Source organism: Cornus florida, unplaced genomic scaffold (assembly GCF_030987335.1).
Source record: "Cornus florida cultivar Cherokee Brave unplaced genomic scaffold, ASM3098733v1 CherokeeBrave_3.0.0_Hap2_Chr11, whole genome shotgun sequence".
Classification (NCBI taxonomy): Eukaryota; Viridiplantae; Streptophyta; class Magnoliopsida; order Cornales; family Cornaceae; genus Cornus; species Cornus florida.
The window spans coordinates 53,661,739-53,682,710 of NW_026775581.1; the positions used below are offsets into that span (position 1 = coordinate 53,661,739).

A 20,972-nucleotide genomic window follows, 5' to 3' on the forward strand; every position below is an offset into this window, starting at 1 on the left:
AATAAACAATTTCCATCTAATTTGTTTGGTTATAGACCATATAGAATTATTTAATTTAAAGCATTATCTTATGATACACATGGAAATGAAAACCACAATCCTTTGAAGCCAATCTATATCTACTGATTTACTCTTTGATCTGAAGTTAAAAACTGCATATAGATTCTAATTCTACCCTCGATTTTCTCGTCACTCATCCATCTTAGCCTCCCTTGATTTATTGATATAAAACCAAAATCCCTCAACAGATCGACCTCTCAACATAGAAATAGAAGCTTCCCAGTACAATAGACCAGATTTGGTTATACAAAGGAAAGTTCAAAGCAGAATGAACAGACCAACCAGACTTATGGCACGCCATACATTGACAATCTAACAGCAGAAGCAAGAGTCAACAGACCTCTCAACGTAGAAATAGAAGAAGCAAGAGTCACCAGACCTCTCAACGTAGAAATAGAAGCTTACCTGACGATAAAACTATGCAGTTGTTTAAAACCAGTTCTTTACCCATCTCCTTAAACTCAAAACCCTTTTCCTCATCAATGAGTCGAAAAGGATACAGTGGGACTGAAGTGGAGATTGTAAATGAGTCGAAAAGGATACAGTGGGACTGAAGTGGGGATTGTAGTGTCGAAACTTTTAATGCTTGTTTCATCATTGTTTAACTTGATAAAATGCTCAAAACTATGCTTAAAGAGAGACGGTAATTACATTGATTAAATATTTTTCTTTCATATTTTTGTTCTTTATGTAAATATATATATATATATATATATATATATATATATATATATATGTATCAAAAGCACACTATGCGATTTCAAGAGGGACATGTGGATTGAAGGGCATACAAGAAAGGATGGAAAATTTATAAATAAAATGGTGGAGCCTGGAGGAGACGGTGGTAAGATATATTTCCCTTTTAGTTTAAGTAGCTGATTATTTATATACTTTTTATACTAAACAAATATTATTATTTCAGAGAAAAATGCAACCAGACAACTGAGTTCAGGTTAAGGTGATGATGCACTCAGGCCTCTAATAGGCCCTAACATGGAGGGAGAGAGAGAGAGAGGGCTTGAGTTTGGGGTCACACTGATAAAACTGAAGGCCATATGGGAGGACTATTGATGAATTGCAACAAAATTTGCGATTGCAAGAACATACGAATCAGCAAGTGAAATTACAAAGACAAGAACAAATGATGCAACTACTTCAATCAACTTTTGTAAGAAATCTCTATAAATTTGATACAAAATCTCTCTAATTATAACACTAATTATGAGAAGCATTATTTACATTTTTTTTTTCTTTCTATTATTGTGCTTGGGACAGAATGCTAGCTACCAGTCCTCTCCCATTGCTTCACCTCAAGTCTCATCTTCTAAAGATTTTGTCGGCAAGAGTTGTTTGTTATTGCATTTTGATGGGACAAAATTAGTTGTCGCCAAGGGTGAGATTGATTCAACGGATCCAAAGTCTCTCATAAGTTCTGCACCACTTGATCCGAATGTTGGAAAGTATGGATCACTGAAGTCATTGATGTCAGTGTGCCCTTATATAGGTCTAAAATTCGTTGCTTTGATTTGAAAGACGCATATGTTAAAGCAACTACAATTGCATGGCCTATCAAGTACATCAAAATTTGTAAACTGAGTATTAAAAATACCTGTACGTTCTCCTTCAATATCTCTTCAAGTAGATTTTTTGACACTTCAATAGTTACGGGCACCATCTCTCGTGCTAGTATTGGAAGGGCAAATTTGTATTTATTACCAATTTCCCCCATTGCATACCCCTTGTTAAACTCCACACGAGCCCTCTTAGGTAACTATTGTTGATTTCCCCCTGCCCTTTCCACGTGAGCCCTCTTAGGTAATGACTCTGTAAGACCGGCTATTGTTGATTTTCCCCTGCCCTTTTTTACCACTTTGTTGCTTGGTCCTCATGGTTAGGGACTTGAGAAGTAGGTGTATAAGTAGAGTTTGAACCCCATCAGAAATGGGTATGGCTGAGGGTGTACACTTTAGTGAAGCTACGCTCCAGTTGTTGTCTTTTCCCAGCCCCTTTGGAAGACTTCATTTCAAATACATGCAAATCAATTGAAGAAAATATAACAACAAAATACACCATAAGTGGAGACAGTTAAATGAAAAAACTAAAAAAATTCATTGATGCTTACCTCAGTGCATTCAGACATAATGAAAATACCTGCTTACAAGCTCAAAAATCTGCAATATGAAATTGGCAAAAAATAAGTGCCTGCATACAATAACTAAGTAATACTAGGATTCAATTCAATCATCATCTCACTATACCAGGAATTATGTAAGTTAACTATAAAAATGCTTTGATCTTTAGTCAACACGAGGAGTTTTAAGACTTATTTTGTGAATCTTTTTGTTTCTTTCCTCCAAGTGTAATAGACCATAACACAGCTAAGGCCCTTTGTTCTAGCCAATCTTAATTTGTAGATCCAGGGAAAGGAAGCTGAAGTATTTGAAGTAAGTATCATATAGTATCAAAAACAAAAAATAAATTCAAGGGCCATCAGGTCACATGTAGTTCCTTCCTCGTTACCCTCCTAAAGTGAACCCATAATCAAGCAGAAAGGCCATATAACTTACAAATTTTGATGTACTTGATAGGCCATGCAATTGTAGCTGTTTTAGCATATGCCTCTTTCAAATCAAAGCAACGAATTTCAGGCCTATACAAGGGCACACTGACATCAATGATTTCAGTGATCCATACTTTCCAACATTCGGAACCAAGTAGAGCAGAACCTATGAGAGACTTTGAATCCGTTGAATCAATCTCACCCTTGGCGACAACTGATTCCGACCCATCAAAATGCAACAACTCACAACTCTTGCCGACAAAATCTTCAAAAGGTGAGACTTGAGGTGAAGCAATGGGAGAGGACTGGTAGTTAGCATTCTGTCCCAAGCACAATAATGGGAAAAAAAACAAAAAATAGTAAATAATGCTTCTCATAATTACTGTTATAATTAGAGAGATTTTGTATCAAATTTATAGAGATTTCTTACAAAGGTTGATTAAAGTAGTTGCATCATTTGTTCTTCCCTTTCCTCTTGTCTTTGTAATTTCTCTTGCACTTGCTGATTTGTATGTTCTTGCATTCGCAATTTTTGTTGCAATTCATCAATCGTCCTCTCATATTTTCGACAAGCACCATTTTGGGCATTCAGTTTTATTAGTGTTACCCCAAACCCAAGACCTCTCTCTCTTCCTCCATGTTCAGGACCTATTACAGCCGTGAGTGCATCATCATCGTATCCTGAACTCTGAGTTGTCTGGGTATACTCTTGCATTTTTCTCTGAAATAATAATATTTGTTTAATATAAAAAGTATATAAATAATCAGCTACTTAAACTAAAAAGGAAATATATCTTACCAATATCTCCTCCACCGTTTGATTTATAAATTTTCCATCCCTTCAATCCACACGTCCACTCTTAAAATTGCATCGGGTGCTTTTGACTTTTTTTTCTACATAAGAACATAAATATGGAAAAAAATACTTAAATCAATGCCATTACCATCTCTCTTTAGCATAGTTTTAAGTATTTTATCAAGTTAAACAATGATGAAACAAAGCATTAAAAGTTTTGACATTACCATCCCACTTCAGTCCCACTATATCCTTTTCGACTCATTGTGTGTGGGGTTTCATTTTTAGCCTGCAACTCTTGTTGTTTTTGTCTTAGCAACTGTAAATAAAAATTGCATTTTTTTTAAATAAGTCGTTGGAAAAAAAAGAGGTAAAAAAGACATATAATTCTATATACTCACAGCATGCGCCGCTGATAAACGTTGTTGGGCAAATCTTTGCCACTCCTCCATTGTGGGCACATTTTCAGACTTCATGAGTTGTATTTTTCATAGATTATTTCCCACCTCTAGCAAATTATTTGTTAAATTTGACTTATGTCTGTGCCAGGCAGCTCCCATCATTTGAAATGTGACATAGGAATGACTGTTGTCAACATCAAAATCTTTCTGCAATGAAATGACAATATTAAAAAACAAAAAAGAAAAAGTAGCAGGGAAACTGAGTGTTCCTATTTGTGCTTATATATTCCTTTTGAAATATACCTGTACGTTATCGCTTCAAGCAAATTTTTTGGCACTTCCTTCCATGATTCAATAGTTACGGGCACCATCTCTCGTGCTAGTATTGGAAGGGCAGATTTGTATTTATTTCCAATTTCCCCATTGCATGCCCCTTGTCGTTAAACTCCACACGAGCCCTCTTAGGTAGTGACTTTGTAAGACCCGCTATTGTTGATTTTCCCACTTGAGAAGTAGGTGTACGAGTAGAGTTTGAGCCCCCATCAGAAATGGGTAAGGCTGAGGGTGTACGATCTAGTGAAGCCTCAATTGATCGACGCTCCAGTTGTTGTCTTTTCCCAGTCCCTTTGGAATACTTCATTTCAAGTACATGCAAATCAATTGAAGAAAATATAACACCAAAATACACCATAAGTGGAGAAACTTAAATGAAAAAACTAAAAAATCCATTGATGCTCATTTACAAGCTCAAAAATCTGCAATATGAAATTGGCAAAAAATATCAAGTGCATGCATACAATAACTAAGTAACGCTAGGATTCAATTCAATCATCATCTCACTATACTAGGAATTATGTAAGTTAACTATAAAAATGCTTTGATCATACTTTGTGAATCTTTTTGTTTCTTTCCTCCAAGTGTAATAGACCATAACAGCTAAGTCCCTTTGTTCTAGCCAATCTTAATTTGCAGATCCAGGGAAAGGAAGATGAAGTATTTGAAGTATCATATAGTATCAAAAACAAAAAATAAATTCAAGGGCCATCAGGTCACATGTAGTTCCTTCCTCATTACCCTCCAAAAGTGAACCCATAATCAAGCAAGCATTAAGCATTAACCATGTGCCCCTTTGACAATTGTAACTTCATTAGGATATGCAGTATACAAACTCAAAGACAGCGTGACATTCCCATTCTTTTGTGAACTTCTCTCTCTTGCAGTTTCAATTCTCTCCTGATTGTATACACACACACACACACACAGGAAAAGTCGATCTCGAAGTCTATGAATGGTTGAAGCAGCTGCTCAACTCACGTTTCTTTCTTAGAGTTTGTATGCTACATATCTTAATTTGGGAATATAAATATTTTTTACTACTCCATTTGATTTTCAATTTCCTTTCAAAATAGTGTTTGGATGATATGTATTTACCAACTTTATTACCAATTTCAAAATGAACAGACCACATTTGAAAGTGAAGACCATAATGATAATAGTAATACTATATTAATTTTATGTTTTTAATTTATTACAGTATTAGATTATAGTAATGGGTTTGCACCATACTTGTTTGAACGGTGTCATTGAATTTTCAGAAAATGACACCTTCCCTTGGTTTATTCTTAGCAATCTTAATTAATAACATGTATTATTGACAATGAGATGTTTTCTTTGTTTTCAAAACGTTGATTCCCATGATGTGTCAAGCACTGCTAACTAACAGTATCTAGCTATACTCTTCAATTTGAATTTGGCTCAAATGAGAAGTGTGTAAATTTATCTATACTGGATTTTTTTTTGTTTGCACACTGATCATTGTGTTGAAGTGATTTCGGACATGCAATGGCTTCCTTTGGAAGCGTAAAGCTTTCAGAACTGTGTATAACAGAGTCGCTGGATATGAATTATACACGAAATGATATGAAAATAAACTCTGAAAATTTTACAGCGTGGGGAGCTGGAAATAGGTAAAATATTGCTTGAAATATATATATATAGCAACAAGAAATACTACTGGTACCATTGTGCAACAGAGTTTGCTTTGACAAATAACAATCCTTCTTGTTCCTTATATCTTTGTTAAAATCCATTGTATTTTGCTGAGCTAAATTTCTATTTTCTGAACAAATTCAAAGCCTCTGTTCCTCACTCTCACTGAAAGCTTCATCAATTCCAGCCCTATGAGGTGTAAAACTTAATTAAATTTGTGGGTTTAGTAATCACATAATTTTGTTTAGGTGTTCAACAATTAGGAGGATCAATTCCAGACTGAAAAGCAGATTATTATAAACAGCTGAGCGTTTTGTATCTCCTTTTAGAATGTCTAGAAAGGTCGGTCTATAAAGTGTAAGCATAGTCAGTTGATCCCGCTGTATGGAAACTCATCAAATAGCAATTGATTCAACGTTCATTTAGACTAAAATGATTTAAATGTATTTGCAGATAAGAAAGAGAGTGGGCTTCCAAGAAACTAGATTTTACTTTGATGTTGAAAGCACAAAGTTAAAATAGAAGTGATTTCTCATTTTGCCTAGAATATATGTTACATTAAAAAAGGCTGAACATAGTGATGCAAGTATGTAGAATATATATTCCATAAAGATGAGTACCTGCTATATACTCATTCAGCCTTTATTTTGAAAACTGACAGAAAAAACATCAGTGTTAATAGCAGGTTTCTTTAAATTCTTAAGCATATTACATTTCTCTCAATTCGAATACTCAATTCTAACATTAATTGCAGGATGAAATGATAGATTAGTCCTCACAAGTTTCTCAAAATTCTGATGGTACCAGTCCGATCACAAATGATGTTAATATTTCAAATAGAAGAAAAGAAAATACTAAGAATGATAAAAAAAAATAAACCTCACCGGGGGTTTACACCAAATCTTCAAAATTAATCGATTATTGCTTCAAATCAACAATAGAAGCAGACACGATAAATTAGGGCTTCAGTTATCAGGGGTTTGACGCCAAAGTTTGCTTCGAATGGGAGAGAGGGGGTTAGGGCTTGGATAATGGGGGCTTCGAATGAGAGAGGGAGGGTTAGGGCTTGGATAAATGATCTTTGTTACACAAAGATTGCTTCCACGACTCCATGCTGCTTCAAATCAGAGACAAAGGGGCTTCGGTAGAAAGGGGGTTAGGGCTTGGAGAGAAAGGAGCTTCAAACACAATATTCAAGGTTTCGCTTCTGAGCCTTGTCTTATCATTTAGGAGTTGCGGCTGAAAGGGGTTAGAGAGAGATATTAGGGCTTGGTTCGTTTTGGAGGAAGAAAGAAAGTGGTTTGTTCGCGTCCCGGTGGTCAAAGATATCCCGGCATGGTCAGAGATATCCCGGCGTGTTTGGGTGTAATCGCAGGAGTCTCGTCGCCGGTTTTGATCGAAATGGGAGAAAAAATTTCTGTGTGGGTGTGTTTTGTGTACCAACATATAATTTTTTATTTTTATTATTATTATTTTTTTTTACGGCCATACAAAATATATTAGTGGGAACCCGCATAGAGATTAAAAAAATTAAATTAAGGGCTCACCCGTGGTAGAATATAATTTCTACCATGGTTTTACATTGACCGTGGTAGAAGACCATTTCTACCACGGTCCACGCGTAGGTTTAAAATTATTTTTCAAACATTATTAGGATAGTTAAAAATTATTTTTCTTGTAGTGGAAAGAAACATTCTTAGGATTTTACCATGTAACAGTCAATGGTGCCATTAAAATTTTCTAGTTGTAATTAAATATTCTTGGATTTTACATGTTCCAATCAATAGTGCCATTAAAATTTTCTATTTGTAATTAAATATTCTTAGGATTTTACCATGTACCAGTCAATGGTGCCATTAAAATTTTCTATTTGAAATTAATTATTTTTAGGATTTTTCTGCCAGTCGAGAATGCAGATTTTAGAATAAATGAGAAAAGCAAGAAATAATTAATGTCACATCCTTAGTACAAAATGGAGCGTCAAACAAGTATAATAACATCTCAAAAAAATACCTTTTTACTTCTTTTTTTTTTTTTTGCCTACGCCATCCATTCCCATCAACTCTATTCTTTCAGTAAAGTAACTTATATTATCAGGACAAAAGATAGAAAGTTGTAAAAGTGTTAACAAACTTGTAAACCATATATTCTGAAATTGAAAACTAATATTTGAACTTTGAAATCATTGGCATTAACAAATTGTTAAGCTATCACATCAGAACAATATTATATATAGATACAAAAACAAGAAAAAAAAAAAAAAAATCAGTATGTAAAACATGAATAAATAAATGTAATGAATAGCTATAAATGCCAATTAAAATTTTGAAAAGTAGGAGTTTGTTACCTGATGAACGAGGAGGCATGTTTCTTGACCCTTGTTCTTGTTAATTGTTAAAGCCCAATGCTAACCCTACAAATAAGAATCCATCAAAATAACATGGACTAGTGAGCTTAATTATACTAAGAATTAACCATATCAAAACGGACACAGATTCCTTCAACAGGATATTTGGATAGAAATCGAAGAAGAAGAAGAAGAAGAGGAAGTGATCGTGGCAGTCTTAAGAGGTTATCGACGGCGTACCACTACGATCTTCGAAGGCCTCCTTATGTTCTGTATTTATTCTGTATTTGGTTAGGCCCCAAATGGATATAGTTGCAGGCGAGTTTGGTGATGGAGGAGATGAGAGGTTAGAGAGAGAAGTTTTGATTGATCTTTCACTGCTGAGGACTGAGGAGTGAGGTGGCAGGCTTGAGGGTTTTTCACACTTTAGGGTTACAAAAGATATGATATATATATATATATATATATAAATTGTATGTAAGACGGGCGGATGTTTAGTAGAATCCGTTCCCACCGCTTGACCCGCGACGGATTTCAATATTTTACCCGTACCATCCCAATAGGGCGAATGGCTTGTATTTTTTTAAAAACTTTCAATAGGGCGAGAAACAGATTTTACCCTGTACTACAGTAAATGGTGCCATTAAAATTTTATACCTGTAATTAAACATTCTCAGGATTTTACTCTGTTCCAGTCAATAGTGCCATTAAAAAAGAAAAAGAAAAAAAGAAACGTTGGACCAGTCCCGGCGTTCAAGCAGTAGGTTTCAAACGTTGGAGAAAATCAAAGTTGGACCAGTCCAAACTCCTTGGGAAGTTGCGGAAATTGCCTTAATGGTTTTGGACTTTGTAGAACAAGTTATGTTCCATTGTTTGGCACTGTATATAAACCTTAATAAGATTTTAAGGTATAACTTCAATAACTTATATGAAGAGAGGGTTGTTTTGTATGATTGATTAATTTGTGTCAACACCATAGCAATTGAAAAGAATGCAAGAAAAAATTTTATTATAATTTTTCATCTTTTTCATAGTAAAATTATTCGGTGTGCTCCGTGAACGTAACCCTAAAATTTGGATAGACCATGTATATCTCTTCGTGATTACTTGTGTTTATTCCTCAAACAGCGGGTTTTTTTTTTTTTTTTTCCTCATAACATATTTGTTGGGTATATTTTATCAGATATTCCTATTCACATGTGAAGAGCTTGGCACTTTGTGTGAGGAGCATCCTCTTCTCTTTCTGTGTTTGGTCTATTAAATATCAATAAAAGCAAAATTCTAATAGCAAAAACATAAAATTATATTATGTTTCTAACTCTAAATTATATAAACATGACAACAATTTATCGAAATAAATAATGAGAACAGCACCTGGATTCAGGCCTTTGGAATATTGAACTATGCCATCCATTCCAACACATGGTAAATGCTTTTTTTTTTTTTTTTTTTTTTTTAGATAATTGATCCAATCAAGCCTGTAACATGGTAATTGCTTTGCCAAGCCTTTGACCTGAGATAATGATTTATCAGCCTAATGAAAATAATAAGGACATAATCTCACAGAAATAGAATTGCTCTGGTTAACGTGTGCTACATCGGTAATTGAATGATTGAGCAAGCAATACTCGATTTGCTATAATAGAGAGTATCACAACCACGTTATACATATACTCGAATAAATTATCAACTCAAGAATCTGAATTTAGCCTTGTCCTCTTTATGCATAACAGTTTTACAAGTGCAAATGTGAATTTTTTTTTAAAAAAAAATTATACAAAAAGTATGAAATATTAAGCATCACAAACCTTCTTTAAGAACCGCAAGTATTGTAAGCAAACAGCGTGCATCTTTCTCTTAAGCAGTTAGACATTTCGAGTCTTAAAGGAATGGAACAAGACTACCTTTGGTTCCATTCAATATCAGGTTTCAGATGCTAGGAGGAGGTTGGTTGCAGACCAGCAAGAGCTTCTTCATGTTACTGAATATTTTTCTAATATGATGGCTACCAAGGTGAATGCACATCTGATTGAAGTCCGTATACCAAATAGGGTGGGATTAAAGGTTTCTCGTCCAGATGACCTCTAGATCTGCTATGCACATCTCTAGAGTCTTGGGAGAGTTCGCTGCCCTTTCTGCTTCTTAAGCAATGCACTGAATATATTTCGTCGGGGAATGGTAAGTTTTGCTTCAAGACCGTGTGGGTGTCAGTCCGACCACCTCACAAGCCTCATGTTTATTGGCACAAATTATCTTGGAGTGGCTGCATGCTTAGAGTCCAATCCTTGTGTAATTTGAGACATAGAGGACATACAGTGGTGGTTATTTGTTATCTTTGTTTTGCTGCAGAAGACACTACTGATCATCTCTTTGCTGATTTTCCATTTGCTTGGGAAACTGTGGTTGCGGTTAAGTGACTTGATGAGTGCAACAAACTGGTTTGTTACAAACTTTTCTAGCTCCACTTTCTCAACTACCCTCTGGCATACATGGAATGAAAGAAGCCGACCTTTTTGATTCTCCTCAAAAGCCGCCATCCTCATAACACATTCATACACCCAATCTTCATATATGCATATGCATCTCACAGATAAATTTGAATGGGAAACGCATGTTCATAGTAAATTACTGCTTACTGCTTACTGCTTACTGCTTACTCTTACTCTTACTCTTACTCTTACTCTTACTCTTACTCTTACTCTTACTGCGGCTTACTACTGCTTACTGCTTTGATATCCAATAGTGAACAAATGAAATACTGAAGAGAGAGAAAAAAGTGTATCCAAACTAATGGACTAGCACTTCATCCACAAAGGGAAACCTGCAAACAAGCCTCTTTCGTGCTGCAATAGATCCCTGTATCTTCCCATAGCATGTTCCTCAGAATATCGATTATTTGCAAGCTTATTCTGTCGCCTGGCGATCTCCAAACCCATGGAAGCTAATTGATCAGCCACCTCATTTCCTTCGCGCATGGTGTGCTTGAAGTCGTAGAAGGGGAATCTTTTCAAATTCCAGAATATGGAACTGAAAACAGCAAAACTTATGTTAGATCGAACAGCAAAATTGTAGCTTTTCTATTGGCAATGGTGAAATGTTTAAGTTAATTAAAGATTTTTGGGAAGTATTGTTAAGAGTCTAATGGAGTAGCTTTTCTATTAGCAATACCATAATGTTTAAGTTATCTTCATCATCGAACACAAACACAACAATGCAGTTGCTCAAAGGATGCAATTAAACTATACTGTAAGAATAGAAAGGCTACCTGGTTCCCAAACCTGTATTCCATAAAGCAATAAATTCCTAAGAGAAAATCCAAGACCACTCAAATTGTGTATGCACTCAAGTCAAGAACCAAACATTGAAGTGTCAGTTTACCATAGATTAGAGAGTGAAAACACATTTCGCATAATGTTTAGTTCTCTCACCAAGTTTAAAGCACAACTAGGAAAACTCATATGGTTATTTATAATAGTATCTTATTTACCTTACCATTTTTAATTTTTCAATTTTCTTAATTGCAAGGCCAATTCATAATTCTATCATCAATAAAATAAATAAAAAAGTTTATATCTTGGGAAATCACACTAAATTCACTAATACCATCCCAAGATCTCGTCGCGCTTCCGCTGCGCAACTCTGATTACGCTTTATGCAGAGTTGTACAATTCAATTGGTATGTTAACCTTCTATACTATGAGGTCGGATATAATGCAGAAAACTTTAGTACTTGCAAACTGCAAAGGAGGAAAAATACCATAGAGGCTACATTTAGGGTTTCACAGTGCTAGGGTTTCAGCGAGGAAAGAGAGAGTTTTGTTGGTATAGAGGAGGATCAGTCCTCCTCCTTACAACAGTTGGTGCCACCTTATCCCAAACCAGTATGGAGTTTTTTGTTTATGGGTGAAGGTCAGAAGGCTGCTATTGATTTATAGTATCATGTAGAGTGCAAGCAAATGGATCCTAGCTGACCCCCTTCGGTACTAGGTATATGCGAGAAGCTAAGAGTGTCAAGGTCTAGGTTGGACCTCTTATCCAAGGCAACCGATTCAACAATAAAATCTTCGGCTTTTTCTGCCACTTAAGCTTATATGTCACCAGTTTCACACATCGCAGACACGTCACCACCATCACCATCAATTACCACCCCATCTTCTAATGGACCATACAAATAGGGCCTATTCTAGATCTGCTACAATGTAAAGAAGAGTTGCTACCATTGAAATACCTGGGTTTGCCTTTATGTTCCTCTGGTTTAAAGCAAAATCATTGTCTTGCATTGCAATGTAAAGAAGAGTTGCTACCATTGAAATACCTGGGTTTGCCTTTATGTTCCTCTGGTTTAAAGCAAAATCATTGTCTTGCATTGGTCGATAAGATCACTCAAAAACTCACTGCATGGAACACAAATTTGCTTTCTGTTGCAGAAAAAAATAGAGTTGATTAGGTCTGTTGTTACGCCTATTTGTTTATACTGGTGCAGAGTATTCCAGATCCAAATAGCTGCGATAAATCATATTCAAAAATTGTATAGAGATTTTGTGTGGGCTAGTAGAGATAATATCAAAAAAATGCCTCTCTTGAGCTGGGACAAGATCACAATAACAAAGGTTGAAGGGGGGCTAGGCATCTGAAAATTGAAAGATCTGCAGACTGCGTCTCACTGTGTATTAACCTGGGATTTTCTGATGAGCAAAGACAGGTTATGGGTTCCATGGTTTAAGAACAGATACCTACATCATGCCTCTTATTGGAATGTCCTTCCAAGGGTTTTTATTTGGAAAAACATGATTAACACCAGAGATATTATCCAACAGCATCTTAACTTCTCAGTGGGGAATGGGCAGCTTTTTAAAACCTTGACTGATCCTTGGTGTGATGGGCAAACCTTGATCCAAAGATTTGGTTATAGAGTGGTTAGAAGGTTAAGGCTGCATTTGGATTCTACTACTATAAACTGTTTTTTGGCTAATGGAAGATGGAATATGGATTTGTTCCAAGAAGGGCTCTATCATCCTAGTAGAGATTATTTGACTACCATTCCAATCTATAACAGGGAAGACTGTTTACTATGGGATGGTGGAGGAATAACTTTCAAAAAGGCTTGGGCTAGCTGCAGAGAGGCTAACACAGAAGTAGATTGGTTTGGAGCTTGTTGGGGCAATGCTAGATCTCGGTGGTAGGTCAATGGGGTGGTCACGTTTCATGATAGATTGCCCAGTATGTCCAACATGCAGAAAAGGAATTTCCATCTTGCATGAACTGGACAAGAAACTTGATTTTTTGAACTGCTAAAATGGAGCGAACATAAGGCTGAAGAAGCTTCTAAAGGCTTGGAGATACAGGGGTACAGAGAGATGATAAGGTGCCTATTCTGTTGGTTGGTAATCAGTGTGTAGGACAGGTTTAAAGATGTTTGGCTAGCCATCAATTCACAATAACAGTCCAACAATTAATATTTAAGAGGACCAAATTAAATAACATAGAGACCAAAATTACAATTGATTATTTGGTGTCACATGCTTGTCTCAATCACTGTGTTAGGCAGTTCAAATTCCATATTCTGATGTGACTTAAATAATAACCTAGAAACACATGCATGTAAAAAAAGCATGGAACAAGAAGAGCATCCAGAATTAAATGTGCTTTTCTTTCTCTATATTTTCTGGTTAAGGAATTGTAATCAATATGATTCAGAACACAATATTGTCTAGAAGAAGACATTCAGAGAAACAAAGGATTAATATGATTCAAATGACAGTGATAGCTAATAAAAACAGTAGAAAGAAGATACATGGAAAATGATGTGAAAATAAACTCCGAAAAATTTAAAGTGTGGGGAGCTGGAAATAGGTAAAATATTGCTTGGAATATATATATATATATACGTATATATATAGCAACAAGAAATACTACTGGTACCATTGTGCAACAGAGTTTGCTTTGACAAATAACAATCCTTCTTGTTCCTTATATCTTCGTTAAAATCCATTGTATTTTGTTGAGCTAAATTTCTATTTTCTGAACAAATTCAAAGCCTCTGTTCCTCACTTTACTGAAAGCTTCATCAATTCCAGCCCTATGAGAAGTAAAACTTAATTTAATTTGTAGGTTTAGTAATCCCCATAGTTTTGTTTAGGTGTTCAACAATTAGGAGGATCAATTCCTGACTGAAAAGCAGATTATTATAAACAGCTGAGCGGTTGTATCTCCTTTTAGAATGTCTAGAAAGGTCGGTCTATAAAGCGTAAGCATAGTCAGTTGATCCTGCTGTATGGAAACTCATCAAATAGCTATTGATTCAAAGTTCATTTAGACTAAAATGATTTATATGTATTTTCAGATAAGAAAGAGAGTGGGCTTCCAAGAAACTAGATTTTACTTTGATGTTGAAAGAACAAAGTTAAAATAGAAGCGATTTCTCATTTTGCCTAGAATATATGTTACATTAAAAAAGCTGAACATAGTGATGCAAGTATGTAGAATATATATTCCATAAAGATGAGTACCTGCTATATACTCATTCAGCCTTTATTTTGAAAACTGACAGAAACAACATCAGTGTTAATAGCAGGTTTCTTTAAATTCTTAGGCTATTACATTTATCTCAATTCTAATTCTCAATTCTAACATTAATTGCAGGATGAAATGATAGATAAGTCCTCACAAGTTTCTCAAAATTCTGATGGTACCAGTCCAATCACAAATGACGTTAATATTTCAAATAGAAGAAAAGAAAATACTAAGAATGATAAAAATAAACCTCATCGGGGGTTTACGCCAAATCTTCAAAATTAATCGATCCTTGCTTCAAATCAACAATAGAAGCAAACACAATAAATTAGGGCTTCGGTTATCAGGGGTTTGACGCCAAAGTTTGCTTCGAATGGGAGAGAGGGGGGGTTAGGGCTTGGATAAATGATCTTTGTTACACAAAGATTGCTTCCACGACTCCATACTGCTTCAAATCAGAGAGAAAGGGGCTTCGGTAGAAAGGGGGTTAGGGCTTGGAGAGAAAGGAGCTTCAAACACAATATTCAAGGTTTTGCTTCTGAGCCTTGTCTTATCATTTAGGACTTGGGGTTGAAAGGGGTTAGAGAGAGATATTAGGGCTCGGTTCGTTTTGGAGGAAGAAAGAAAGTGGCGTGTTCGCGTCCCGGTGGTCAAAGATATCCCGGCATGGTCAGAGATATCCCGGTATGGTCATAGATATCCCGGCGTGTTTGGGTGTAATCGCAGGAGTCTCGTCGCCGGTTTTGATCGAAATGGGAGAAAAAATTTATGTGTGGGTGTGTTTTGTGTACCAACATATAATTTTTTAATTTTTAATTTTTTTTTACGGCCATACAAAATATATTAGTGGGAATAAGACCCGCATAGAGATTAAAAAAAAAAAAAAAAAAATTCAAGGGCTCACCCGTGGTAGAATATAATTTCTACCACGGTTTTACATTGACTGTGGTAAAAGACCATTTCTACCACGGTCCACGCGAACCCTGGTAAAAAGTGAGTGGTTAAAAATTATTTTTCAAACATTATTGGGGTGGTTAAAAATTATTTTTCTTGTAGTGCAAAGAAACATTCTTAGGATTTTACCATGTACCAGTCAATAGTGTCATTAAAATTTTCTATTTGTAATTAAATATTCTTGGATTTTACATGTTCCAATCAATAGTGCCATTAAAATTTTCTATTTGTAATTAAATATTCTTAGGATTTTACCATGTACAGTCAATAGTGCCATTAAAATTTTCTATTTGAAATTAATTATTTTTAGGATTTTTCTGCCAGTCGAGAATGCAGATTTTAGAATAAATGAGAAAAGCAAGAAATTATTTATTTCACATCCTTAGTACAAAATGGAGCATCAAACAAATATAATAACATCTCAAAAAAACAAATACATACCTCTTCTTTTTTTTTGCCGACGCCACCCATTCCCATCAACTCTCTTCTTCCAGAAAAGTAACCTATATTATTAGGACAAAAGACATAAAGTTGTAAAAGCGTTAACAAACTTGTAAACCATATATTCTGAAATTGAAAACTAATATTTGAACTTTGAACTTTAAAATCTTTGGCATTAAAAAATTGTTAAGCATCACATCAGAACAATATTATATATATATATATATATATATATATATATATATATATAAAAACAAAAACAAGAAAGAAAGAAAAAAAAAAAAAAAATCAGTATGTAAAACATGAATAAATAAGTGTAATGAATAGCTAAAAATGCCAATTAAAATTTTGGAAGGTAGGAGATTGTTACCTGATGAACGAGGAGACATGTTTCTTGACCCTTGTCCTTGTTAATGGTTAAAGCCCAATGCTAACCCTAGAATCCATCAAAATAACATTGGACTAGTGAGCTTAATTATACTAAGAATGAACCATATCAAAACGAACACAGATTCCTTCAACAGGATATTTGGATAGAAATCGAAGAAGAAAAAGAAGAAGAAGAGGAAGTGATCGTGGCAGTCTGAAGAGGTTATCAGCGACGTACCACTACAATCTGCGAAGGCCTCCTTATGTTCTGTATTTATTCTATATTTGGTTAGGCCCCAAATGGATGTAGTTGCAGGCGAGTTTGGTGATGGAGGAGATGAGAGGTTAGAGAGAGAAGTTTTGATTGGTCTTTCACTGCTGAGGACTGAGGAGTGAGGCGGCAGGCTTCAGGGTTTTTCAAGCTCTAGGGTTACAAAAGATATGATATGTATATATATATATAATTAAAAAATGAATTGTATGTAAGACGGGCGGGTGTTTAGTAGAACCCGTTCCCACCGCTTGACCCGCGACGGATTTCAATATTGTACCCCTATACCATCCCTACCGTATAAAATTAATTCTCATACTAGGGTTTAATGGCTAGGAGCTGAGAGGTATAAATTGACATCCCTGTAGATACATGTGACGCTCTTATTGGTGGGTACGAGACATTTATAGACTATCATACTGAGTGAGTTACGGGTGCACAATTCGTATAACGGAAAGATAAAGTGCTTATGTGTGGTGGTATTATCTTCAATTGGTACAAAGCCTTTTGAGATAAAGCTCAAAAACAAAATCGTGCGAGTTCGAGTTCGGCTCAGGCTCAAAGTGAACAATATCCATGTAGTGGAGTAGGCCATTACAAATGGTATCAGAACTTGACCGAGCGAGGTGCACAATCCCACATCCCAGCCGCTCTCTTTTTGTATTTTATGAAACTCACTCGTATTTTAATATACAAGTTGCAGAAATTAAAAAAAAATTTAAAAAATTGAAAAAGTCGTCCACTTATGAGCCCATCTCAATCTCTTCGTATTTTAATTTTCATATATACAAAGTTGCAGAAATTAAAAATAAATAAATAATTGAAAAAACTACTATCGAAACAGAGTTGAATTCTCCACCAACTCTGTTTGTAAGTAGAAAGCAAACCGTATTTCAATTCAACTCTCATATATAAGGAGTATATCTATGAATCGATATATATATATATACTATATTTGTATCCTCTTAATTTTGCGGAACCTCCAAAGCTACTACTCTCTGACGCTAAAACCACAACCTGAAACCGAGAGACCAAGTAGAGCGAGAAAGCTGAAGCCAGCCAAGATGGATTTGCTGAATCTCCAGGCTTGTTCCTCATCAAATTTAATTAAGCTAATCATTCGGGTTGGAATGGGCGTACTTGTTTATCACCGGTGCATTTAAGCTCTAAACCGTTTTTTATTTGTGGGGAATAATAATGGGTTATTAGTCCATTAAAAATCTACCTAGTCCAAACCTACCCAATTGACACTCGTAGTAATGAGGAACAGAGCTGTTGGGCTTATACCAGTTGTTTTATTCTCTTTGTTGTTGTATTGTTGGGCCCTGTCCACTATTCCTGGGCTGGATCATTGGTTTGGGCATTGGCCTTGTACATTCTTTTTTTGTATCTTTTTCTCTCTTTACAATATTTAGCTTCCAAAAAAAACAAAAAAAAAGAGCATAGAATATTCCAAGGTTTAGATGGATTAAAGGGGGAATGGCTTGTATTTTTTTTAAACTTTCAATAGGGCGAGAAACAGATTTTACCCTGTACTACAGTCAATAGTGCCATTAAAATTTTATACCTGTAATTAAACATTCTCAGGATTTTACTCTGTTCCAGTCAATAGTGCCATTAAAAAAGAAAAAGAAAAAAAGAAGAAGATCGATCTATAAAGAAAATGCCTCTCATGAACAAATTTTTTTAGACTTAATGAGAAAAGCAATTAATAATTAATGTCACATTCTTACTGCACAAAATGGATCTTCTAATCAAACAAGTATGATAATATCTCAAAAAAAACATACCTATTTTTTTTTCTCTTATTCTACTACCCATTCCAATCGACTCTTTTCTTTCAGAAAAGTAACATATATTATTAGGACAAACAAGGGAAAGTTTTATAAGCGTTAACAAACTTGTAAAATATATATTCTGAAGTTGAAAACTAATATTAATTTGAAGTCTTTCCTATTAATAAATTGTTCAAGCATCACATCATGACAATATTAATATTATATATAATATATACATACACACACATAATAAACGGTCCCATCCGGTCCTAAAGGATCCAAATTGGAACCGAACCGTAATTTTACAATTCCACCATTTTGGAATCATGACCAGATGATTTTTGGTACAGTCCTAAAGGATTTAAAATCAAAACAATTTTTCAGTTTCACTAATTTTTTATTTATTTATTTTGGGCACCCCAATGCAGTTTAGATGATTTTGTTCGAATTTGAAACTGATTTTCAAAATTTAAGTGGATATGGAGTTTTTATGCCCTCTTAATATTGATCAATATAAAAACTCAATTTGAAAGTGACTTAATAGTGAAATTAATTTAGATTAGTTTGAAGTGATTGTCCACCTTTTAGATTAATTGATTTGGAGCCCTTGGGAATTATCATCGGTTATGCTCATTAATGAACTTTTATTAAAAAATAGTCAAAAAATAATAATAATAATAAAATAAAATATTGGTAGTATGACATATCCACCTTAGGGATTTGACTACTCGATTATGCCCATTTGTGGACTTTTACAAGTCCGAATAGTGAAAAGTAGCCTAAAATGAGAGGTGTGACAAAATGTGTTGTACATAGTTTATTAGTAACTTGTTGTACATGTTAGCTTCATCTGAGTTAAAATTTCTGGTCAATCGGAGTTTTGTAGATAGAGGTATGGCCATTTGGGTGGTCAATAAAAGACCTTAATAACCTCTAAGAGCATCTCCAATCCAAAGTTAAAAGGCCTGTTATTTCTAAAATATAGCAAGGAGACTTCAAAAGGGGCTCTCCAATGCAATGCTAAAAGGGCTGCCAATTTTTAACTTTGCCAAAAGTTTTGCCAATTGTAGCATAAGAAATAGCTATTGTTATTTCAGAGAGAGAGAGAGAGAGAGAGGGAGGGAGGGGTTCTCAGATTTGGCATATATATATATATATATATATATATATATATATATATCATAAAAAATTTCACCAAATAATATTTAGTTTGCAAAACAAGAATTACAGACCTTGATTAAAAAAAGAAAACAAAAATCGAACCTCTTTCTCAATGGGTTTGGTGAAGAGATTCTCGGCCTTTGATGTCAAGAAGGAAGAGAGCAGAGGTTGCCCCTGCCATGGATTAGTTGATTTAGAAAATAATTACAGAGAATTACAGAGCTTCATTAGTTGATTTAGAAAAAAAATTAAATCAAAATCCATACATACAAGTTAGCAGTTGCAGAGAGAGAGGGAGGGGGGGGGGGGGGGGGGGGGGGCAAGCTTGAGAGTTGAGAGCCAACAACTGAAGCTTGCGAACGGCGAACCTGAACTGAAACAGCGAGAGGGGGCAATTTCAGAGCTGAGAACGAGAATAGAGATGGAGGCGATTGGGGAGGCTGAAATGATTTGCCCTAAAAATATATATGGCTATTTGGGAGGCTGAAACGATTTGCCCTAAATATATATATATATTTTTAATAATAATATAATCATATATATAATATACATATATATATATATATAATATATATATAAATTTCCTAAAAAGAAAAAAAAATTATATAAAAAAAATTATATAATAATATAATCAAATAAAAGTTCTGCAATTTAGCATTTAGCATTGTATTTCAGGTTGATCTGATTTTTGTAGGAGTATTTCAGGTTGATCTGATTTTTGTAGGAGGAGATATGGCCATTTGATTGATTGTAGGTCGGTGTTGAAAATTTCTAAAAGTTGATGGAGTCTAAGGGTGTGGTTGGCTAGGCTCTCGTCGGGTATGGATGTCGGACACGGGTATGTATCCATACGTTAGACGTGTCAAATCTCCAAATAGAAGGACACATAGACACGGGTGTCAGACACGGTTAACTGAGATAGTGCAACTTGCAGCCAAAATTTCTCAGTTAGTCTGAGCAATTTGTGAATTTTGTGTGCACCCATTCTGTTTTTTTTTCTTTACTCTGCATCTGGTTACTTGTTTTATCCTTGAGTTAAAAATTTGAACAAATGGTTATTTGTGTGAACTGGTTATGGGTATGTTCGGGGTTTTGTAAGATCTGCTTTTGAAGTTCCCAAACAGGTGGTTGTGTCATACATATTGTAGCTATTCATTTCTTATATTTTCTGTTCACATCTTATTTTTCATTTTTATTGAAATAGTTTGAGAGGCTTGACATTGTATCTGCGAGTGATCTCTATTTAGGAGACAGCACTGGTCAATGGTCATTTCATCAGTTGTTTGACCCTTTTATTTTATTTTCTGAGATTTGTTATGTTCATATATCTGT

At 34.9% G+C, this 20,972-nt stretch overlaps 1 long non-coding RNA gene across 6 annotated transcripts; it reads right to left on the reverse strand.

Moving 5' to 3' along the window:
* Positions 1-1,211: 1,211 nt before the first annotated feature.
* On the reverse strand, positions 1,212-19,948 carry LOC132280760 (uncharacterized). Of its 6 annotated transcripts, none has more exons than XR_009471693.1 (14): positions 19,911-19,948; positions 19,743-19,814; positions 16,432-16,497; positions 16,062-16,123; positions 9,528-11,180; positions 8,154-8,219; positions 4,121-4,451; positions 3,818-4,024; positions 3,644-3,735; positions 3,420-3,514; positions 3,051-3,341; positions 2,628-2,940; positions 2,183-2,231; positions 1,212-2,076 (listed from the first exon to the last, which is right to left on the reverse strand). It is a non-coding gene; the product is annotated as an uncharacterized LOC132280760 (long non-coding RNA). The 6 variants fall into 6 exon arrangements; XR_009471695.1 differs by lacking the exons at positions 19,743-19,814; positions 19,911-19,948 and adding an exon at positions 16,669-16,923 and having other exon boundaries at positions 1,212-1,530; positions 1,670-2,076; XR_009471692.1 differs by lacking the exons at positions 19,743-19,814; positions 19,911-19,948 and adding exons at positions 12,469-12,571; positions 16,669-16,923.
* Positions 19,949-20,972: the final 1,024 nt, after the last annotated feature.